Source organism: Spermophilus citellus (assembly GCF_964194105.1).
Source record: "Spermophilus citellus genome assembly, chromosome: 11".
Lineage (NCBI taxonomy): Eukaryota > Metazoa > Chordata > Mammalia > Rodentia > Sciuridae > Spermophilus > Spermophilus citellus.
In genome coordinates, this window is record NC_138192.1 from 43,944,755 (window position 1) to 43,958,112 (window position 13,358).

At 37.0% G+C, this 13,358-nt stretch overlaps 1 protein-coding gene across 1 annotated transcript in view; it reads left to right on the forward strand.

Annotated features, from left to right (window-relative positions):
* HNMT (histamine N-methyltransferase) overlaps positions 1-13,358 on the forward strand; it is a 193,272-nt gene that overhangs the window by 123,408 nt on the left and 56,506 nt on the right. The gene's annotated exons all lie outside the window — the stretch shown is intronic.

Genomic DNA, 13,358 nt, shown 5'->3' on the forward strand with positions numbered 1-13,358 from the left:
TAGCTAATTGGGGCAAATTACTGTTAAGCCAAAGCCAATGCCTTCCATGTATCACTGAGGTTCTGAACTTGGGTGAACTTGGCCTCCCTTGCAGATTCCCTGCCTCCCTTGGTTCTCTCATACTCACTTGGTGTCTACTCCAATAGTAATGTCTCTTTTGCACTCAGAGCCTTCTTTGGACTCTCAGTAAAACCATTCACTCATTTCCTCTTAAACATCTGGTTGAAGATACGAGTTTTTAGCAGTCTTCGCAATCTTTTGCAATTCAAAGAAAAGACCCTTCTTTAATAATTATTTGTGGAGTTGGAACCAGCAATTGGAACCCAGTGGTTTCGTTTTTCTGACTGACATTAAGGATGCAATGAAAGATGAGCTGGCTAATTGGAAACATTTTTTATTTAAAAACTGTGCATGCACAGTTCAACTAAGATTCATCTTTGTGTCGGAAATAATTGCAGAAGTGCACTGGAGTCCTGAAGTTGGAGAGGGGAGGCACAGTACAGAACTCTTTTTGTCCCTGTGATAATGGGAGAGAAGCTCAGAGGAAGCTAGTGTTTTTTGTCAAAACTGTTGTCCTCAGGAGCTAAGGGAAGGCGTGAGTTAGGACAGCCAGAGTCTGAACTAATACAGTGACACCCTGCAGTCCAGGGGCAGGTTAGCAGGCGAGGAATTAGTACAGGTGTGACCACAGTGAACAGAGGTGGCTCAGTGTTCTAGTAGGCCAGAGATCAGACTCTATGGGAAGGACAGATCCCTGAGGATTAGGAAGTTAAGATAAAGGAAACAAGCCTGCAGTTAAGTGTCCTAAATCAACCTGGGGAGGAAGTAAATAATGACAAATGCAATATGGTCTTTCTTAGGTTTCTAGGGCTCCTGGGACAAATTCCTAAAATCTTAGGGGCTTGGAATAATAAATATATTATTTTATAGGTTCAAAGGTCAGAAGTCTAATATGCAGCTCACTGGGATAAAGTCAAGATGTTAGAAGGGCTGTATTCCTTTCAAGGGAAACTTTTAGCAGATAATCATTTCCTTGCCTTTTCCAGATGTTACAGGCTACCCACATTCCTTGGCTCATGGCCCCTTCCATCAAGTCTTTCTCAAGTGCCTCCTGTCTATTGTATCTATTCTTAATCCTTCTTCCACAGTTTTTTTTTTCTTTTTTGCCTCTTTGCTTTATTTTTAATAAAATATGCTTAAATTTATTTTTAAACTTTCTATCAAATTTATTTTGGTGATTGTATTTTTAATTTTATTTTTCATAGCACCCTGTCCTAGGAATATGATACCTTCTGTTATCTACTTGAAACTCTTACTGGCATTATTGTCTTGCTTTTTAGTCTTCTTTTCTTTGGACTACCTCTGCTTCCTTTGTGTTACATAATTAAGCGTAGGCTCCCTGGACCTCCTCCCTTGCCTTACTGGTAGTCAGGAGCTGTACTTTTAGCAAAGGTAGAGGAGTCCTCTACTGAAAAATACAGGAGCCCCAGAAACTGTATCAACATGTTATTGGTAAAGAGTTTCTTAGTAAAAGAGCCAAATCCTTGGTCAATGTATGAAACCCACTTGTTGGCAGAAATCACCTATATATTCTGAGTGGGGCTTTAAGAACCAGATTAAAAGCTCAGGGCCCATGGGTATTGCATGCATGCACACTACATAAATCCTACTTTTATTCTCTAACCCTCATGGAATCTGATGTCCTCAAGATATAACACACACTTATTCAATTTCTATCCAGAGCCACACTGATAGGGTGTGGAAGAGAGGCATTATCTATTTTAGCAGCCATTAACCAAAAGAATATGTAGAATATAGAATCAAAAGGCCCAATGTCTAATCCTAAGAAGGTTAATCCACAATGGTACAGATCTGCATTTTAATATATATGGAACATACTATGATTTGAACGGCTGTCTCCTATGCCAAATGCATATGTTGAAACCATAATACCCAAGGTGAGGGTATTAGGAGATGGGGGTGGTCTTTGAGAGGTGATTAAATCATGAAGGCAGAACCCTTACAAGTGAGATTAGTGCCCTTATAGATAAGATCCCAGAGAGTGACCTTGCCTCTTCCTCCTTGTAAGAACCTGGTAAGAAGGGCCAATTATGAGAGCGCAGTTGTCACTTAGACACTGAGTGTGCCAATGTCTCGTTCTTGGGCACCTTAGCCTCTTGATCTGTAAGAAATAAATTTTCATTGTTTATGAGATACCCAGTTCATAATATTTTGTTATTGTAAACTAGAGCAACTAAGTGCATTTTTTGAAGATTTTTTAAAGATTTGAGAAGAATACAATGAGGGAAAGCAAAATTAAATTGGTATTGAGACAGAGATGTTGCTTCTATTTGGGGAATATTAGAAGGCTTTCTGGCCTGTGGAACCGTTGAATTAGGAGGTTCTAAGAAAAGTGCTTTGGTAGAAGATGAATGGAATTTCCAGGGATCAGGAGACAAGAGGAGACATTATGAAATTTAAAAGTGGCCTATTGTTCTTGAGAAAGGATAAAAGTTTTATAGGTGGTGAACTGTTGACCATAGAGGAAACTTTCATTCTCAGAATCAAGAGCAGTAGCAGGTATGTACACATAACAGGCTGTTACTTCAGAAAAATTCAATGGTTTGCTTATTCTTTGAAATCTTTCAGCCTGCTCCTCTTCTTCCACTTTCTTACTGTGACTCTATCCCCTATCCCCTCCTCTTTCCTAAATGGCTGTGTTTGTCACATTCCTTTATTCAGTTAACTGAGGAAAGACACACACCAAAGTCAAGTAGAGCAGCCGACATGAGACCTACTGAATCAAATGGAAACAGAAAGGAGTGATTCAAAGATACATGATGGGATTTGACATTTTAACCCAAAATGTCACCATCAGAAGTCTTGCTGCATTCCAGCACTGGCTGCAAATTTCATAAGAAATTACTAAGGTATCCAGGTGTAATGGTGCATGCCTGTAGTCCTAGTGACTAGGGGGGCTGAGGCAGGAAGATTGCAAGTTTGAGGACAGCCTCAGCAACTGAGGAGAACCTATCTTAAAACTTAAAAAGATAAAGGAAAAAGGCTGGAATGCAGCTCAGAGCAACAGTGTCTCTTGATTCAATACCCAGTGCCAGCCAGTACCACACACACAAAAAAAAAAAAAGGAAAGAGAAAAAATTGTTAAAGTGTAAAGTATACATATTTGTAGGTAGACACTCTTTATGTACTAAACATGTCTCTGTCATGGTCTTCAACCTTTGCACCTCAATAACTGAGATCTTTGTTGTAGCAGGCCCTCATATGCCTGCTAATTTGTGCAGAATCAAGAATCAACAGGAATTTTTCCTACAATGAAAAGAGGGTCATAAGCCACCAGGTGGCAGTAGTTGTTAAACCTGAATACAAGTCAGGCCTCAGGCCTTTTTTGGTTTTATTCACTTTTAAAAAGATAATCTAATCTCACATTTCTTATGTAATCAGAAAAAATAGAACTTGTCTTGACTAAAAAAGTCTATATCTGTATATAAAAATATATCTATATATAAATATATCTATACATATAGATAAAGATATATACATCTACCGGGATCAGTAGCTGCTATGGACCCATAGCATGTTGTTACATATATATCTCAAATTCTCAAAGTACCTGTTTTCATTTGGCATACTGTAGGATTTTACATGTTCTGAAATTTGATCTAACATATCCAGGTGAGTAGTTCTTTTCTATGGGCAATACCATTCCTTTAATTTCCCAAATTAGGCACTTTGAATTATTTTTTGCTCTCCCAATTCTTTAATTATTATTGTCCAATTGATCTTTATTTCTTCCAAACCACAATGTTATGAATCTTCTCAAGTAGCTTCTGTCGTTTCTTAATAACACTGAATAGGATGCAAGCAAACTAGAGCTCGTAATAACCTAGATCATTCCACCTTTATGAGTATAGAATCATATGATGGTATACACTAAAGGTATTTCATAAAATTTGTACAAATTTCCGGATATATAAATTTTAATAGAATATTATACATAACAAAATATATATACAAATATCAATCACATATATGAAACATATTTAAAATATCAATCACTGATTTCTTAATTATAAATATGCAAACCTATATGAATGAAAATATAAGAGTTATTACCCTCCAATAATTTTATTATTGTGTAATAAAATTGTATTAACACCAATTGTAAGTTATTACAATTGTTATATTAATATATAACACCAATTGTAAATTAAGTCATTCAAAACCTATAAACCTTGGAGGTTTAAAAATTTTATTTTATTAAAAGTTCAGATTCATCTCAGAATTTAACCACAGAGCCAAGGTATAAGATGGTGTTTCCTCTTATGACAAGAACCAGCTTTTTCTTCCACAGGATAAGCTAGTTTGGTTCATTTATATCCAGGACACAAACTTACCAACTAACTTAAGTAATGCTGACAGTGATAATAATTTCATCTTGCATGTAAAGAATGATTTTAAAATGCATACAGTTGCTTTACTGATTATATCATTTGAGCCTCACAGAAGAATATTAGTTTTATTTTGTATAAAAGAGAATTAAATTTCAGTAGAAATAAAATATTTGTCCAAGATGACATGGTTAAGGAACAGTAGATACGTGATCCACCTTGGGTCTTCAGAACCCTGGTTACAAACATAAGCTGGACAAACTTTAAGCTATATTTTGTTTCAGAAACTGGAGTTATACAAAAACACACCCAATGCTCAGGCACACAATACCTTGTCCCTGTGGTATTTCAACCTAATAAAGAAGATTTTTATAAATTTCTTGAAGGACATGATCAAAGTTCTGTCAGAGAATAACAGTCTGGAGGAGGCTGGGAAGGGTATCGCATTGAGAGTTAGGTGGGCCAAGGACCATTCCTCTGATGAAATGACTCTTAAGTTATCATTGTTCCATGAGGGAATGAGGCCAGCTTAGTTCTGGAGTGGAGCCACCAGCTACCTCCAATGTGTTTTCCTCAAATTAAAGGCATTTTCTTCCCTATTTAGAAAGAGGAGATTAGACAAACAGATGGGCATTTGCTCAACTGATTTGCTATTTATACTTTGAAACATATTGAGAAATACTGAATCCACTGCAGAAAGCAAAACATACATTTGGCAAACCAAAGTCTCTTGAGGAAATTTCTCCAGAACTGCTGGGGCCAATATTTCTTGAACTATGTTTGATTAATAGGACTAGATCTGTGTTTTTGTAGTTATCCTTCTTGAATCATCTGTGGAGTGAGACACAGAATAATTAAATGATATTTATCTCTACTTATCACCCTCTTCTCATAAGGAAAAATATGTCGGGATTTTTCTCCTTCAACACAAGGGAGATGAGATCCCAGGCACTATTTTCTGAGTTTGGATTTCAATGTGATACTGCCGTTTTGGAGGTGGCTTCTGGTTGGGAGAACACTCTGCTGGTCTGTGCTGCTTATTTCAGTTGTTTTTTTCTAAACCAAGTAAAAAGATAGGAGTGAACCAGTGAGTTCATCAGCATGGAATTAGCTGCAACTCCAAATCTAAAAGACAAACTTCAAGCTGCCTTTCTACCGACACCCTTGGGCAACCACCACAAGAATGTCACTGGGTGCAATCTTGCTGGCCAGTTGCTCTGAACCCACAGCAATCTGGCAGAAGGGTATGGACTGAAGCCAGAGCTGGAGCTATTATTCATTACCTCAAGTCCAGTTTTTCCACACTGTGGCTCTGTGACCACAGGCAATTCATTGTTCTGGGCCACACTTCCTCATCTGCAAACTGTAGGCCATGAAGATTGATGGAGTATTTAAGGAGCCAGTTGAAGATTACTGTAAACCATATCACAGTTTACAAGTATATGCAGTGATTTGTATAATATCCTCCTCTTCTTTCTTCTCTTTGGACTCACAGGGGTCTTGCAAAAAAATTAAATAAACGAAAGATTGCTACTCCTATCTCCTCTCTCTGTGAACCTTTTACATAGGCATATTGTCCCCAATCTTGACATGCCCCTTCCCAGGTCTGAATTCTTTTCTTTTTTTTCTCTCTTCTTTTTTATTAGTTGTTCAAAACATTACAAAGCTCTTGACATATCATATTTCATACATTTGATTCAAGTGGGTTATAAACTCCCATTTTTACCCCGTATACATATTGCAGATTCACATCGGTTACACATCCACTGTTTTACATATTGCCACACTAGTGACTGTTGTATTCTGCTACCTTTCCTATCCTCTACTATCCCTCCTCCCCTCCCCTCCCCTCCCCTCCCCTCTTCTCTCTCTACCCCATCTACTGTAATTCATTTCTCTCTCTTGTTTTTCCCCCCTTTCCCCTCACTTCCTCTTATATGTAATTTTGTATAACAATGAAGGTCTCCTTCCTTTACCATGCAATTTCCCTTCTCTCTCCCTTTCCCTCCCCCCTCTCGACCCTGTTTAATGGTGATCTTCTTCTCATGCTCTTCCTCCCTGCTCTGTTCTGAGTTGCCCTCCTTATATTAAAGAAGACATTTGGCATTTGTTTTTTAGGGATTGGCTAGCTTCACTTAGCATAATCTGCTCTAATACCATCCATTACCCTGCAAATGCCATGATTTTGTCATTTTTTAGTGCTGAGTAATACTCCATTGTGTATAAATGCCACATTTTTTAATCCATTCATCTATTGAAGGGCATCTAGGTTGGTTCCACAGTCTAGCTATTGTGAATTGTGCTGCTATGAACATCGATGTAGCTGTATCCCTATAGTAAGCTCTTTTAAGGTCTTTGGGGAATAGTCCGAGAAGGGGAATAGCTGGGTCAAATGGTGGTTCCATTCCCAGCTTTCCCAGGAATCTCCATACTGCTTTCCAAATTGGCCGCACCAATTTGCAGTCCCACCAGCAATGTACAAGAGTACCCTTTTCCCCACATCCTCGCCAGCACTTGTTGTTGTTGGACTTCATAGTGGCTGCCAATCTTACTGGAGTGAGATGGTATCTTAGGGTGGTTTTCATTTGCATTTCTCTGACTGCTAGAGATGGTGAGCATTTTTTTCATGTACTTGTTGAATTCTTTTCATCCTCACGATGAAGTTGAGGTATTGGCTCACAAGGTAGCTTTTGTTTGTGTGTGTTCAAAAGAAATCAGGGAATAATAGCAAACCCCAGAGAAGGGGGAAACTGAGAAGAGATGGGAAGGAGACAGGGAGGCAGAGATGTCAAGCCTATTTAGAGACACATCTAACCTAAAGCAAAACTGACACATACTTTCAAACTTTCAAAATTGATGTTGTTTGTTTACTCATTTAAAAAAAAAATCTACCTATAGTAAAATTCATTCTTTGGGGAGTTTTAACAAATGCCACCGCTATGTTCAGAACACAGAATGGCCCCATCACTCCAAAAAATTCCCATTGACCGTTCCTTCGGCAGCCCTCACCAACCCCTGCACAGCACTGACAGGCTCTCTGTTCTTGTTACAGTTTGAAAATTGAACATGAAAATTTTCCATCTGGGTGGTAAAAGTGGTATCCTGCTTACCTCAGCTTTGGCTGTGGTCTGGATTTTAGTTGTGCTGTGGCTCATAGTAATAAAGTTCAAAGAAATGCTATTGTCTACAGAGCATTCCCATCATTGTTTTGGCAAATGCTCTCTTGTCAGGATGCCAAGGGAATGTCCTGGGGGTGGGGAGGATATATTGTGTCTGTAAAAAATGAACAGGATCTCACAGAAAGACCATTTTCAGCACAGAATTGCAACCCTGCTATAAAATTAGAATTGCTTCTCAATGAGAAACAGCCTTTATTAAAGTAAGTACAAATTCTTTCAGGAGAATCCCAGGTTTGATATAACTTTTAATTAAGTTTCTCAAAAGCTGGAGCTCATTTATTCTTCCCTCTGTCATGTAGCATCAAGGTGCAGAGCCCTGTATTCACTGGAGACCTTGCTTTGAATTCTAATTCCAATTTGAGTTTTTTATATATAATTTTAGCTCATTCCTTTTTTTGTTTTCTTTTTTTCCAGAAATTTTTTGTTTGATTATCATCAATATCTTCTTTTTACCCCCCCCCCTTCACTCTGTAAATCTCTCTGGATATAGTCATTAAGAAGTTTGAGCTATCTCCTCTCAATATCGGATTGCACTTAGTATTTTAAATCCAAATTAAACAAAATGAATTCCCCAAACAAATTAAATTCCAATATGTGTTCATTCCTTATCCCGACTAGAGATAAAAAGGTGATAAAAATGAACCTTAGAAAATTGATTCTAGCAGCAATATTATGAAAAACACGTGAGCTTTTCAGTGTTTATCTGACTGGTGAAAAGTCCACATACTGCGAAGTTCCAACCAGCATTCACATAGCATCAAAACCACTAATAGGCTTTAAAACAGCATGTGTTTGTGGGAGGCAAATATCAGGGTTTTCTTTTTTCTTTTTCTTTGTTTTGAGGGGAGGGGCCCAGAGTTTGGGAGACAATATAGCCCACATTCAATTCAGAATTCTCAAGAAGCAAATTTTTTTCAGGTTACCAAATTAATCCCTAATACCGTCACCATCTTTGACCCAAACTGCACTTTGCTGCTGCCAGAACCATACCAATGGAAGTATTAATTTGCACAAGTAGAAAAGAGAGGCATTAATTGCACTTTTGTGTATCTTATGTGTCTCCCTTTAACCATATGTTTATTGACTACAAATTTCACTCGATGACATAAAATGCAAATGCTGAAACATAACAGCAGTTTGGTTTATAGAAGGTCAGCTTCTGGCTATTTGAATGAACTGGCACCCCCACACGTAATGTCTGATTATACCAAATACCGAGAATGGAGCTAGTTCATCTATAGGCATCAGCTATATACTGGAAAACAACTCCCAGGGTTCCATATAGGAAATAATAAAAATAAGCACAGAATACATATGTCTTTTGTTTTTAATTAGCCAGATTGATAACAGATTTTAATTATTTTCTGTTGCCTGTAAGCATATGGATAATTACAATGATCCCATTATGTTTTCCAAATGGTGAGTGGATCATGATGTCGTAATTTATGTTTAAAAATAAAAAAGATAGCTTTGAATTTGAGTTAGAATAGGAAAGGAGAGTTATTAAAGAATCAGAGAATGAGGCACACAGAGTACCAAATGCCTCAGAAATGCATCTTCCTTCCAACCTGAAATATTAGCCACATCTCTCATTAGCAGATTTAATCTCGAATAATCTTAGGATTTCAGAACTGAATGCAAGATAGCTAGTTCTCTATTCATTAAGAAACTCAAGCCCAGCTAAGTTAAGCACTTGCTAAAAGTCACACAGGAGAGTAAGCAGGATAGCAAGACAGAAGCATGGCTCACACGCTCCCTTAATTCCTGACTCGCTGTGAGTACTTGACAGGAAGGAACCAACAGACCCTGCTCACTGCCAACTTGGAAAATGGTGGAGGTGAGGGAAAATCTGAGTGCGTTCTGAAGGTCCATCTGGCAAGTTGTCAAAACCCTGACAGATTCCCAAGAAGTAAGTTTCAGCCAAATACCCTACTCATAAAACAAACTCATTTTTTAAAAATAACATTAGCTTTGTTTTGTTACAGCATCTTTTTAAAAGGACTTTTAAATGTATTTTAATTAGTTCTACATGACAGAAGAATGCATTTTTGCACTTTGATATATCATACATAGATGCAATATAATTTCTCATTTTTCTGAGTATACATGTTGTAGAATCACATTAGTTATGCAGTCATATATACATAAAATAATAATGTCTGTTTCATTCTACTATCCTTACTATCCCCACATTCCCTCCCCTCCCCTCCCTTCACTTTCCTACCTAATTAAAGGTAACTTGGTTTTTCTCTAGTGTCCCCTCCACTTATTATGAATTAGCATCCACATATTAGGGAAAAAATCAGCCTTTGGTTTTGGGGGATGGGCTTATTTCTCTTAGCATGATATTCTCCAACTCCATCCATTTACCTGCAAGTGCCTTAATTTCATTCTTTAAAGCTGAGTAATATTCCATTGGGGGGAAATATAGATAGATAGATAGATAGATAGATAGATAGATAGATAGATAGATAGATAGATATAGATATAGATAATCTTACATTTTCTTTATCCATTTATCTATTGAAGTGCACCTAGGTTGGTTCCATAGTTTAGCTATTGTGAATTGAGCTGCTATAAACATTGATGTGGCTGTGTCACTGTAGAATACTGATTTTTAAGTCTTTTGGGTATAAACCGAGGAGTGGGATAGCTGGGTCAAATGTTGTTGCCATTCCAGGTTTCTAAGGAATCTTCATACCTCTTTCCATAGTGGCTGTACCAATTTGCAGTCCCACCAGCAATGTATGAGTGTACCTTTTCCCCCATATCCTTGCAAACATTTATTGTAACCTGTAGTCTTGATGATTGTCATTCTGACTAGAGTAAGATGAAATCTTAGTGTACTTTTGATTTGCATTTCTCTAATTGCTAGAGATGTTGGACACTTTTTCATATATTTGTTGATGGATTGTATTTCTTCTTCTGTGAAGTGTCTGTTCAGTTCCTTAGCCCATTTGTTGATTGGGTTAGTATTATTATTATTATTTTGGTGGGTTTTTTTTTTTTAGTTCTTTATGTATCCTAGAGATTAATGCTTTATCAGAGGTGCATATGGTAAAGTTTTTCTCCCAATCTGTAGGCTCTCTCTTAACATTATTAATTATTTCCTTTGCTGAGAAGAAGCTTTTAAATTTGAATTCATCCCATTTATTGATTCTTGATTTTATATCTTGCACTTTAGGGTCTTGTTAAGGAAGTCAGATCCTAGGCCAACATGGTGAAGATTTGGGATTACTTTTTGCTCCATTAGTTACAGGGTTGCTGTTCTAGTACCTAAATCTTAGATCCACTGAGTTGATTTTTGTGAAGGGTGAGAGATATATGTTTAATTTCATTTTGCTACATAAGAATTTCCAGTTTTGTCAGCACCATTGACCATTGTTGAGTAAGCTGTCTTTTCTCCAGTGATTGCTTTTGGCACCTTTGTCTAGTATGAGATAACTGTATTTGTGTCGGTTTGTCTCTGTGTCTTCTATTCTGTGCCATTGGTCTACATGTCTATTTTGGTGCCAATACCATGCCATTTTTGTCATGATATCTCTGTAGTATATATAATTTAAGATCTGGTATTGTGATGCCTCCTGCTTCACTTTTCTTGCTAAGGATTGCTTTGGCTATTCTGGGTCTCTTATTTTTCCAAATAAATTTTATGATTACTTTTTCTATTTATATGAAGAATGTCATTGGGATTTTAATAGGAATTGCACTAAATCTTTATAATGCTCTTGGTAATATGTCCATTTTGACAATATTAATTCTGCCTAATCAGGAACATGGGAGATCTTTCTATCTTTTGAAGTTTTCTACAATTTCCTTCTTTAGTGTTCAGTAGTTTTCATTGTAGAGGTCTTTCACCTCCTTTGTTAGATTGATTTCCAGGTATTTTATTTTTTTGAGGCTATTGTGAATGATGGAAAGAAAACTTCAGACCAATATCCCAGATGAACATAGATGCAAAAATTATCAATCCTCCAATAGTCCCAGAGAGGTGATGGCCATAGTCCACCCTCTCAGCCTTTAAGTTTTCATGAATACTAGCTTTCCTTTGACTTATAGCTGTCATAATAGCTATTTTTATTTACACTATTTTATTGTGATTATCTAGCATTTAATTAACACTATGTTCCAAATATTTTGCTTTATGTTTTTCTTTATAAAATAAACTTTCACAACAAATTAATGCAGTAGGTACTTGTGCTGGTCATTGCCTATTTACTACTGCATCCATATCTTGTCCTTCTCCTTCACTGTTCAGTACTTTCAGGGGTTTTATCCTACAAATTTCATCATCCAAGCTTTCTTGCCAACTGGTTTTCAATTGGTTTTAGTCATGGAAAAACTTGTAGACATGATAGGGTAGGAAGAGGGGGAATGCTCAGTACTTCTGCCCATTTCCTTCTGTTTCAGTAGCATTTCTAAGAGAGGTTGTGTCCCTCCATTGTTCTAGCTCCTCGTAGGCAGCTCAGGCTCTGGAGCTTTGGTAACACCATGTTCTGCTTCTGTACCTCAAACCCTACAGGCAGTAGGAACATCCCATCCTGGTGGGTTGCTTCACCACCCCAGTTTGTACTTTCAACTCTTTCAACACTTTTATAAAAGTGGGTTCTCAGTGCTAAAAATCCCCTATGGATCAACTGACATAGATTCTATCATTTGGATTGGAACCTGATTGATACCATTGTCTTCATCTTATAATTGAAAGAACCCAAAGATTAGAGAAATCTGTCTTATACCAGAGTTTACTATGTGCTAGACACTATGCAGATCACTACTACTTATAATTTTATTTAGTTCTCATTACATATTGAGGTAAGTATTATTATCTCTATTTCACATATAAGAAAATAAAGCTCAAGTAGCATAAATAACCGGCAAAATGTCATCTTGGTATCTGTTAGACTTAGGAGCTATGCTTAGATCAGTCCCTAGGTCATCAGAAGGGTGATTAACTAAGAGATACTGGGAGATATTGCTTCTTCTACACAATGATTAGTCATAGTCCTTAGAAAGCTCATGATAGAGATTGGAGTAAAGAAGCCTCTATTGTAATACCACAATTCAGTAATTTAAGTTCATTATAGCTGCTTTGCAAATACTCAAAGGGTTAATAACAGTGTTGTGCTGCTAATTGTTGAACAAGGTGTTCTTTGGGTAGAGGGAAAAAAAAGTTCTGATCCATAAAACATGCCAATTTCCATTGCATAAGTATTTTCACCATGATCTTCCATTGAAAAATAGGGGCTGGGGATGTGGCTCAAGCGGTAGCGCGCTCGCCTGGCATGCGTGCGGCCGGGGTTCGATCCTCAGCACCACATACCAACAAAGATGTTGTGTCCGCTGAGAACTAAAAAATAAATATTAAAAATTCTCTCTCTCTCTCTCTCTCTCTCTCTCTCTAAAAAAAAAAAAAGAAAAATATATGTAAGAATATTTCTACCAGCTTTATCTACAAGAGCAAATTTCTTAGCTCAAATGTTCGTTAAGTGAAAAATGTTTTTAAAAATTGTGAAATATTTATATAATGCAATAATGTACATTGTTTAAAAAATGAGCAAACTGCTGATATACCCCAAAAAAGGTAAATTTCAAAAGAATACATTCCATATGTCCCTTTTACATGAAATTCGAGAACAGACAAAATTAATCTGTAGAAATAAAAGTCAAAATTCTGGTTATCTGTGAAGTGGAGGCAGTTACTATATTTTGAAAGCAAGAGTTAATCTTCTATAAAACTGGAAATACTTGTCTCCATTTTTATCTGAGTCGT